Consider the following 10,288-nt stretch of genomic DNA (forward strand, 5'->3'; position numbering starts at 1 on the left):
AATGGCGAACACGTGGTGGTATGAGCAGACGAAACTTCTAATCGCTTCATGGAGCGAAGATTTGGATTTGTCATCTTCTGTTCTCAGAAGCTATCCTTGGTTCTCTCCTCGCCTCAAGCATGGTGATGATGATCGTGGCAGCCACGCGATACGGCGCCAGTACACTGCGATGTTACCCTATTGTATTTGAATTTTCGCAGATGTGAACAGAACCATAATTGAATAAAATTGAATGGAGTATGATAGCCTGAATTATGTTGATCATAATTAACGTTGAGTGTGAACATGGCTTTAGACTCGCTTTGAACTATTCTTGGTTTGCATCCACGAGATGAGACAGCCACGTTGGTGGACAAAACAATAGAAAATGGGTCAAAACTGCTTAGAATCGCTGGTTGTTTACCATTTACAAAAATTTCCGGAAATTTCGGTGGAAATTTCCATCAGGTGAAAACCGTGTTCCATTTAACTCAGGTCCGTTCGCCTCCAGGTGATTGCGATTTCACGCGCCAAAATTAAAAATATGGCCGTGAATAGCCTGGAACTGGTAGCACGTTTCAAAACTTGTAACTGAAACACACACTTCCATCGAAAAGTTTCCAACGGGAAACAGGACTACCTTTTTGGACGTCCCGCTGCTCCCGGATTTTTTTCAGCGTAACGAACCAAAGAGTCGTGGTCCATTTACAAACCAACCGGAATTTCCGGAATTTTTTCCTAAATGTTAAACAACCGCTATTTCTTGTTGAACTAAAACTCCAATTCTGCCTGTTTTCATTCTTTTTACAGCAGTAAGCTTGTCATATTAAGATGGGATATTACGTCGTGTAATTGTTAAGAAATGTCCAATGTCATTTTGAGGGTTGGCCATGAGTGTTCTCCTAGAAAATGGCTCCATCAGTTTTGCATGATAATAGAGTCAAATTCCCAAAAGACATTTTACTGCGTTGTTCTTTACACCAAAATGGCTGCCGTGACGTCAGATGAAAACCATCAATTGATTTAACCAGGAACCAGTTGAAGAAATATTGCTGGCTTCTCAAACTTCGTTTTACACTAGAATGACGAAACAAATATTTTCCGACGTGCAAAACTATGGTTACCTGTTAATCATTTGCAAGGAAGAACACTTGAAACACAAAATGGCTGAAAAACAACTCGTATATCAAATATAAACCCACATGTGCAAATTAGTTAAGCTCGAACATGATCAATCCACAAAAAAAGAAAAATCTCACAAAACCTTTTCCAGCCAAGGAAGAAATAAACTTCCCATTTCATTGCATGCGTTCAAACAAGCAACACTAAATATACTAAATAAATTTTCTGACATTTCCCACCAGTGTTGGGGATCACACCCTTCTCCGATGAACCATTTCTTTCAATAATAAATGGACAACAAAAATGGAAAAAATGGACAACAAGCTTTCTTTCAAATGATTCTTGACGAACACGAATTAGTCAAATTTAAAATTGTTTGTTTTACCTGAAGACCGTGCAGAGTTGAGTACAAATAAATAAAATTATAAGTAGCCAGAAAATTGACCATTTTACAGTTGTAGCTAAGTTACCTGGCCTAAACATGGAAACGAGGCTGCCGGTGACCCTGCTTTGATACAAACCTTTATGCTTTTCTAATGTTATTGTAGACTAATCAGAATTGCAGCAACACAATTTTCATGATAAAGGCAGTCATCAATGCAAGGTCACTGGCAGCCTCGCAGCCATTCATGGGCTTGGTCACTGAGCAAACAACTGTAAAATGGCCTATTGTAAAAACAGATCCACTCAATGTGTTCAATTCTTTCTCTGATATACAACCCGAAAAAGTTACCAGAGAATTTGACGTTTGGCTTCAGTGTTGTACATAACAACACAATTTGTAAAAGAATTCGATAAAGAGGTAAATGCAACTAAATTTCTTGTGTGCGTTGTGCGTTGTATAAGTTTCCAGATATTTATTTTTCACCGCCTGTTTTGTTTATCCGATCGACTTCCATAAGAGTATATTTTGTTTAAAGAGCCACTAAAACGCCATTCCCGTTACAATGACTTCGGCGCCATTACAGGTTAATTAAATATTCTACTGCGTCCACTGGGAAAAATCTACCTATTTCTACAATCCCGTGAAACCTTTCAAAAATACACGCAGAAGACTCTACGCACAAGGACAATACTTAGCAGTGGAGTGACAGGTTTTCGTTTCCCGACACGGAAAAAAAAGGGGGAAATTCAACTCATCCTCTGACTGGATTGCCCACGGCAACCCAGTAACAACTTTTCACGCCATGGAGAAACCTGTTGCAAATATAAAACAAGACGCCTGGAGTAGTTAACGCGGGATGCGTTGGACCTCACTCTGGTAATATGGACATGAAAAATAACAAATTTGATGTTGACTGAGTACTAAACCTGCTTTTGGCTCGTTACGCAATCTTTCCTCATGACGAGCCATCTTTCCTCGTAACAAGCCAAAGAGGCAACACTATTCGTGACTGGGCTCTTTCCAGCACTCGATATTTTTCTGTTCCAGATGATTTTGGGAAGATGCTGTAAGTAGGATCAGCCGCATTAGCTGCTTCGTGAAATCGTCCATGTACAATCCGCGTTGATCATTAGAAATGTTTTTTTCAACAAATTTTGCGTGTCAAATGCAATTTATCAATGGACCGTTTAAACCGTTTTTGAGGCTATATTGGCTGGAAGGCAAACACGGCTTACATTAAATTCACAGAGCATTAGAAGCAAGGTGTGTCGGAAAATCCGTTCTCAGGTCGAATCCGTTTTTACCTAGGTTAAATTGGTAATTCTCCTTTTACCTGGGTTAAATATGCACTCCCTCAGCCCCAAAAGGATTGAAAAACACTTATACCTTCCCTCAAGCTCTCAGCATCTCAACACACTTTCTTAATGTTTCGTATCATCTTACCAGTTTCTGTATTCACTGATACACTTACATGTATCCCTCGAGTCTCAACATTACAATTAAGTAAGGGAACAGAGAACTGTACAATGCACTTACCGGGACTCGAGAACTCCGATCCTCCGGTGTCTTCACCACTACACTACAACGACGAACATGTTCAATCCAACACAGTTCTTTTCATTATTTATTTCTGTATAATAAGTCAATTGATTTCCATGTATAATAACCAAAACTAATCCTAATCTTGTGAAGAATTTAAATTTCGTGGCTGGTATGACGCGGCGTTTCGTCTCGGCCAAGAGACTCATCAGATACTTTTCGAATTCCAGCAAACTCGTTGAGCATCGCGCTCAAAGTCCCGTTCGCGAAGTCAAGATGTTAGCAGTCTGGCCTTCTATCGCAGGATTCCCAACCGCAAAGTTCACGAGTTATATGCAATAAAAATTGTCAGGTACTTGTGAAGAATTTAAATTTCGTGGCTAGTATGACGCGGCGTTTCGTCTCGGCCAAGAGACTCATCAGATACTTTTCGAATTCCAGCAAACTCGCTGAGCATCACGCTCAAAGTCCCGTTCGCGAAGTCAAGATGTTAGCAGTCTGGCCTTCTATCGCAGAAGGATTCCCAACCGCCACGAAATTTAAATTCTTCTCAAGTACTTGACAATTTTTATTGCATAATCCTAATCTGACTCCAGTTTTTCTCTAGGCTTAATTTGGGCTCCGAAAAAGTTCCTTCAATTCATCCGAGTGCATATTTAACTTAGGTAAAATGAGGATCACCAATTTAACCTAGGTAAAAACAGATTCAGCCTGAGAACGGATTTTACCGGAAACAGACGCAACATATTCAAAACCCAGTGTGGCCATCACCTCACACATGCGCACAACCACTTCAGCTGATTCATTGGCAGTTTCGGCCTTGTTAGGCCTCAGTTTTTTCTATGTTTGAGGCGAAGGGCCGGGTAGGCCACGTGTTCACCTCAAACGGGGGTGCACCAGAACGCCAAACTCGCCGGGAAATCGAACCCCATCTCTACAAGCATATAACACTGCACGAATAAAACTACAAGTACAGAAACAGGAACGACTGAAAGGTAAACAAAAAAAAAAAACAACCATAAAACGGAGGAAAGTGAACGGCAACAGGACAAAAAAAAAAAAAAAAATTGCGAACAGATTCACCAGCGTATGGCAGACCCCATGGGGACACCAGTCAGCCGACTCATTCAACGTTAAGAGTTGGTACGCTACAGACGTGAATCAGGCCACACATGCACAGTAAGCAAAATTGAAAGCAAATAAAGAGTAGAAGAAGGCGGTTTAAAATCAGGCACCTCTTTAAGTGGCAGCTCCACCCAACAAATGTGCCGGATTAGCTGGTTGGAACCAGGATTCCGTTAAATATGAATGTTCCGATTCAAAAAAGACATTACGATGCCTATGGCGTATACGATCTGGTGTTGTACACTGTAGACAATTTTTTTATGCAAGAACCAACTGAACAAAGTGGAAGCGCCGCATCTTGGGAGATCTAACCAGGAAATAATTTGTAGATTTAAAACAAAATAATACTGCAAGGCTGGTTGTACGGCTGTGAGGATACATATTTTTTTTATTTACCTGTACATTGTACACTGTACATTGTACACTGTACATCTTGGTTTCCCATCCAGATACTAATCTTATCTTCTGTGAGAAGCACAAGCACGTGGCTAATTGCAATTTCAGACTGAGAAGGAAGTCGACCGATTTTAAGACGTGGTATGCGTGACAAGACTTGTTAACAAGACATAAAACTTGTCGTGTAGATCTAAAATAAAACTATCACGCAATACGCGATAGGAATTAATTTTGATCCCCAGACTACTCATTCATACTCTCAATTCCACCATCGCCAACGAGTCAGATTGTTATAAATTACCACTGGAAGCCCTCACTGGGAGCCCTCACTTACCCTAAACCCTAACACTAACCCAAGCGTTAAATTTTCGCAACGGTTCGTCCTCCAGTTTTCCAAACTTTCAGCCACTACTCCATCAGCCAACGTTTCCAGAGGTTTTCCACCTTCCCGCTCTTTTCTCGTTAACGTTTTGGGATGAATTGGAAATAAATGTGGCATTCTTTTGCCGGCCTGGAATTTTTTCCCCGGCGTTTGTCTCCATGTTATCTTAACTAATGCTTGAAGCAATGCGTGACATATTACAGTCACATTATCTGCGCAGTAACGTTGGGGCAAAAACAATTAGCGCGAACGTCCTTAAGTAAACCTTTTTCCAAACTACACAAACTATTCCTGAAGGTTCTGGAGACTGAGGAGGTTTATGTTGATATGAGCGCAGTTAATCTTCTTTCCTTTCTTCATTTTTAGATTCAGATTAAATAGATTTACTTCATTTTTACTCGTGGATATATCCACGAGTTTTGGTGAGGTTCTTTATGCAAATGTGTCACTCCCGGGTAACCGGAAGTTCGATCTAATAAGCCAATCAGGATGGATAATCACAACACAGCTTAGAAAGCTGTGACTTCCCGCTCGCGAGGTTGTGCACCAGTAACTGTTATCAGTCCTATAAGCGGACAACAGGGAACTACTGTGAACATTGGACATCTAGATGGAAGACACTATGTTTCAGCCCTTGTGTTAGATTGTTATAATGACATTATTTCAGGTTATGAAATCAGCGGTGTTACCAATGTCAACAATTATTCAGAGCCTGGTAATAATTGTTTAATTAACGATGGCCAAAAATGATGTGAGTGTCAGTAATAATTTCTAGAAAGCAGTAGCAAAAAAGAGCTTATATGAGAGAATCTATCAAGTGGAAGAGACAAATCACTTGAAGAGTTCAGGGAAAAGGAAAACAATACAAACTGCTAAAACTGATCTGAAAATATTGAAGCAGCAAAGGGAATAGAAAAAGAAAAGCAATCCAGAACACATCAGAGACCTAAACAGAAAAGCATAAAACCATTTAAGGAAAGCTATGCAGAGCTCAAGGCTAAACCAAACTGAAATTTGTCAAGGTCAAGACTCTATTAGACATTCCATGTCAAAAGTGATTCAGTCTGTTTCGTGATAAGATAACACATGGCCCTGAATATATATGCACGTCCTGTGATCAATTATGGTTCAGATCATCTGTTTCTAAGTGTAACAGTATCAAATATAGTGATACATATTCGCAAGGTTTGTTGGAGGAATGTATAACTGGCACAAAACGTTTTAATATTACTGAATGGATCTGCTCTACTTGCTAAACCTGATGACATTAACAATATGACCTGGCAATAAAAATCAGACCTTATTCAAAACTACCCTGTCATCTGTGCAACGAACTTTGAACACATGGTACAGCTCTTTATAGAGGATGTGTTAAAGAATAATCTTATGCCTATTGGAGAAATGATATACTTATTTCACAGGGTTGAATTCCAGCAAAGGGGATTACCTCACATACATGCATTATTTTGGGTATCTAGTTGCATATGAGAGCCCACCATGCTGTTACACAATTATCCAACTAGCAATGCTAATGCATAAAGAAAACTTCATCCTAACAATTTTAAACAATCGCGGTAACTTTCATATCCACGAGCAACGACAGTGGCACTTTGATTGCAATTATTTACGTTATTCTGTAATAGTTTCTTAGTTTGAAATATGTCTTACTATAATAAAATGTTGATTGTTGTCTTAAGTCTAGTTAACGATTTTATTAGGGCCTGCAAGAAGAATTCCAACCATTGAATCATCCATCTCGAGAAAAATGTTGGTAAGGTTAACAGAGTTAATATACTTTTACCAAGAAAGAGAAATTTGGTTCAGGTCATGGTAACCAAGCTGTTTATTCGTGACGAGGAGGTGATTGACCCACCTGAGCTATACAACTCCTTGAATAGGCATTTTACCGACAGACGACACTTGGGAGATAAATCCTCCTCGGGCAGCAAGTAATTGAATAAATTCTAATAAGGGGGTTTACGTTTAAACTAAATTTTCGACCTTCTTCAGAGGAATGTACTCTGCAAGTCCCTGAATGCAAATATATAGCAAAAGACGTCATTGTTCATTATTTCTAAGAGAGAAAACCAGTGATGCGTAAACCCTTTGGAAGGGTGCTTTCTCATTAACAGAGTTCTTGTCCAGGAAATAATGTAACGACTCTAGAAAAAGCCCTTTCTCCTTGGTTTCTACGCCTGTTTCCAAACTGCTCGCACAATTCGGGTGTATGTCGTGGCCAATGGTTTGGGCATGTTGTTTTACCGCGGAGCCGACATTCCAATTCGTTCCAGGCTTGTGTTCACCCCCCCCGAGACTTCCAACTTCTTTTACTCTCTCCCATGGCACACCCCGATACCTGATGGTATTGGGTTCCCTCAAATATGAAATAGCTGTTGTGTGGAAGAAAGGAGAGTAAGTCCAGGAATTGGTCTTTGGTCAACTGTGAGTGATTTTTCCAATCATCATATCCCTCCAGTTCACTCTGAACAATGTCTATAGCCATTCCGATCGTTATTGAGGTGAAGAGTGAGATCACGTCAAACGACACAACCAGTTCGTCGTCGGCCACTTCCTGGTTACTTATAAATTCTGCAAACTGTTTAGCATTCTTGACAGAATATTCGGTTGCATTCGCAAGGTTTTTCACTAAGGAAGCCAGGTATTTTGAAAGCTCATAAGTCGGCGAGCCAATACAGCTGTTTATAGGTCTTAGTGGTATTCGCGTTTCTGTGCCTCCCAGGAGAGTGAGACGGTCGTCCATGTGCTGCAGTTCCACTTTAATCTTAGGTAAACCGTAAAACGATGCTGGTGTGGAGTCGGAGGGGCGGAGCTGCAGTAGACTGTTTCATTAAGGTTCCCAACTTTCTTCCAACCCAAAAGTTTTCGCTGCAAGTGAAGCTCCGTTCTTGATGTTGGATTGTGCGTTTTATCGGTGATTGGTGCATAGACGTTCTGATCTTGCAGCACTTCTTCAATCTGGTTACGATAGTCGGTTCTCTTCATGACGTCTATACAGTTTCCTTTGTCTGCTCTGATTATTATAATGTTTTTGTCACTTTTTAGTTCTTTGAGTGCTCTCTGCTCTTCATTCGTCAGGTTTCATTGTTTAGCATGTTTCAGAGCTCCGTAAACCTCTGCTTTATTAGCGTCCTGATTTTCTCGTGCCAGGTGGTATATTGCGGCTTCAACAGAAGCCAGTATATCTTTCGTGGGTACGGTGTGTGGCGTGATTGCAAAATTGAGTCCTTTCCTCAGTAGCGATATTTCGTTGCCCTGTAGTCTTCTTCCGGAGATATTTACTACCCATTTCTTCTTTAATTCGTTTACAACTATGCCAGCCGGTAGCCTATTCAGCTTTTGCTCGTGTTTCCGCTCAGTTTTCGGACGCGTTCACAACGTTGTGCGATTGCTTGGTACAATGCCTTGCAGTTAGAGGTCTCAATGGCCGACTCGATGTTTTGTTTGAGTCTTTGCCGATCTTCATCAAAGAATTGAAGTTTGCGGTGACTTTCACCAATGAGGATGCGTAATTATTTCCAGCCAATCTTTCGCGCAACTTCCCAGCCTTTGGGGTTGTCGGTGAGTGGTTTTGACAGAAGGAATGGAGGTAGAAGGTTTCCTTCCTTGCACCAATATAAATGCCGTACATGCAATTTGTAGTGAGCCTGTCTCAGTGAAATCTGCTCTAACCGTCTTGCCAGAGATAAGAAGTCGACGTCGCAGGAATTGAATTAATAACCTGATTAATTCCAACCTTCTATCAGACGTGAGAATGTATACCGGTGTCACAAATCTTCTGACACAATGGCTTAGGGGTGCAGGGATGGCGCAGTGGTGGGAGCACTCGCCTCCCACCAATGTGGCTCGGGTTCGATTCCTCGACTCGACGTCATATGTGGATTGACTTTGTTGGTTCTCTAGTCTGCACCGGGAGGTTTTCTCCGGGTACTTCGGTTTCCCCTCTCTTCAAAAACCAACATTTGACTTGATGTGCGTTGATTGTTAATTTCACTTTACAGTGTCCCCAATTAGTGCTCCAGCGCTAAATCGACTAGACACTTAAATAAAGTTCCTTTCCTTTCCTTTCCTTTTCCTTGTTTCTAATCGCTTAAGCCTCAATCTTCAAGACAAAAGTCGGTTTACTTGGACATGATATGATCTCTCTGCTTCTGCTTCCAAGTGAACCTCGTTGTGTCTTCCAGTTAAAAGGGTGAACACATACAAACCCCAACATGTTGAGAAGGATAAAACACTTCCAAGTCTCGTGGGAGGCGACGTCATCAATAAAGTTGCCTAGGTACTTGATGTCCCTAAGGAGATATCTATGCCTCGGCAAACCAGTGACGATCTTGAATTCATTGATCTCTCACTAAATACCATCCACAGACATAATTTTCACACTGTTTTAATTTCAAGGCCAAACTAACAGGACTTTTTGTTACAGGGGCAACATAGTCTGTGAACCTAGGCTAAGCATGCCACCAGTCTAAATAATTTTTACGCTGCTATTATGACTCAATGAAAACAACTTTTCAGCACGTGTAATCTTGGATATTTTATTCGATTTTGCTTTTTCTCAAACACAGTCTAAGTATTCTTATGGAATCTATTTCTAGTTGTAATGAACGGTTCCTTGAGAGATCTCTTGGTGATATCGATTCCGTAATTCCATGTTTATGATAATGATAATGAAACAGACACGCCTTTCTGCACTCTGCTGTCGGAAGCCGGCCCAATTGACAACAGTCTCTCTCGTTTACCGTATGTCTTTACATAACATGGCCTGTACATGCATTCTGGACGTCTTAACAGCTTTTCTGACATTGGTTTTATTGGAACCGTTCGAGTAACGTCTAATTAATATGATAAAAATTCAGATCAGCTATGCGTATTACGTTTAACTAGGCCTACGCTGCTCTGAGGAAAGCTGCTTATTATTATTTGAAAAGGAAAGAAACTTACTTCATCTTTGTCCCACGTGGATAATATATTAAACTCAACTGAAGCCATTCCTCTTTTCACCCGGAGGCTTCTTCCTCATACTACTGAATGCTCTTTACCTGTGCAATGTTGCAGTATCTCTACGCTATAATGAACCTGATGAATAACTTAGTCTAGCTTGCTAATCTGTGTAAGTTCCTTTTTTTTGTCGGCAGTTCATTTTGTCACTCGTTGATGTGATGTGAACATGCCTCATCCAGACGCCTTAAGACTTCTGTCAGCTTCTTGTCAAGGATATGTGCTTCTGGCAAATGTTGAATCACATCTATGGCTTTCAACTGGTAGCTGATGTGGTCAAAGAACTCTTTGAATCTTTCAGTTGAAACATTTGAATCAGCCTGGTGTCGAGGTGGTTGGCT

The sequence above is a fragment of the Montipora foliosa genome, chromosome 1 (assembly GCF_036669935.1).
Source record: "Montipora foliosa isolate CH-2021 chromosome 1, ASM3666993v2, whole genome shotgun sequence".
NCBI lineage: Eukaryota > Metazoa > Cnidaria > Anthozoa > Scleractinia > Acroporidae > Montipora > Montipora foliosa.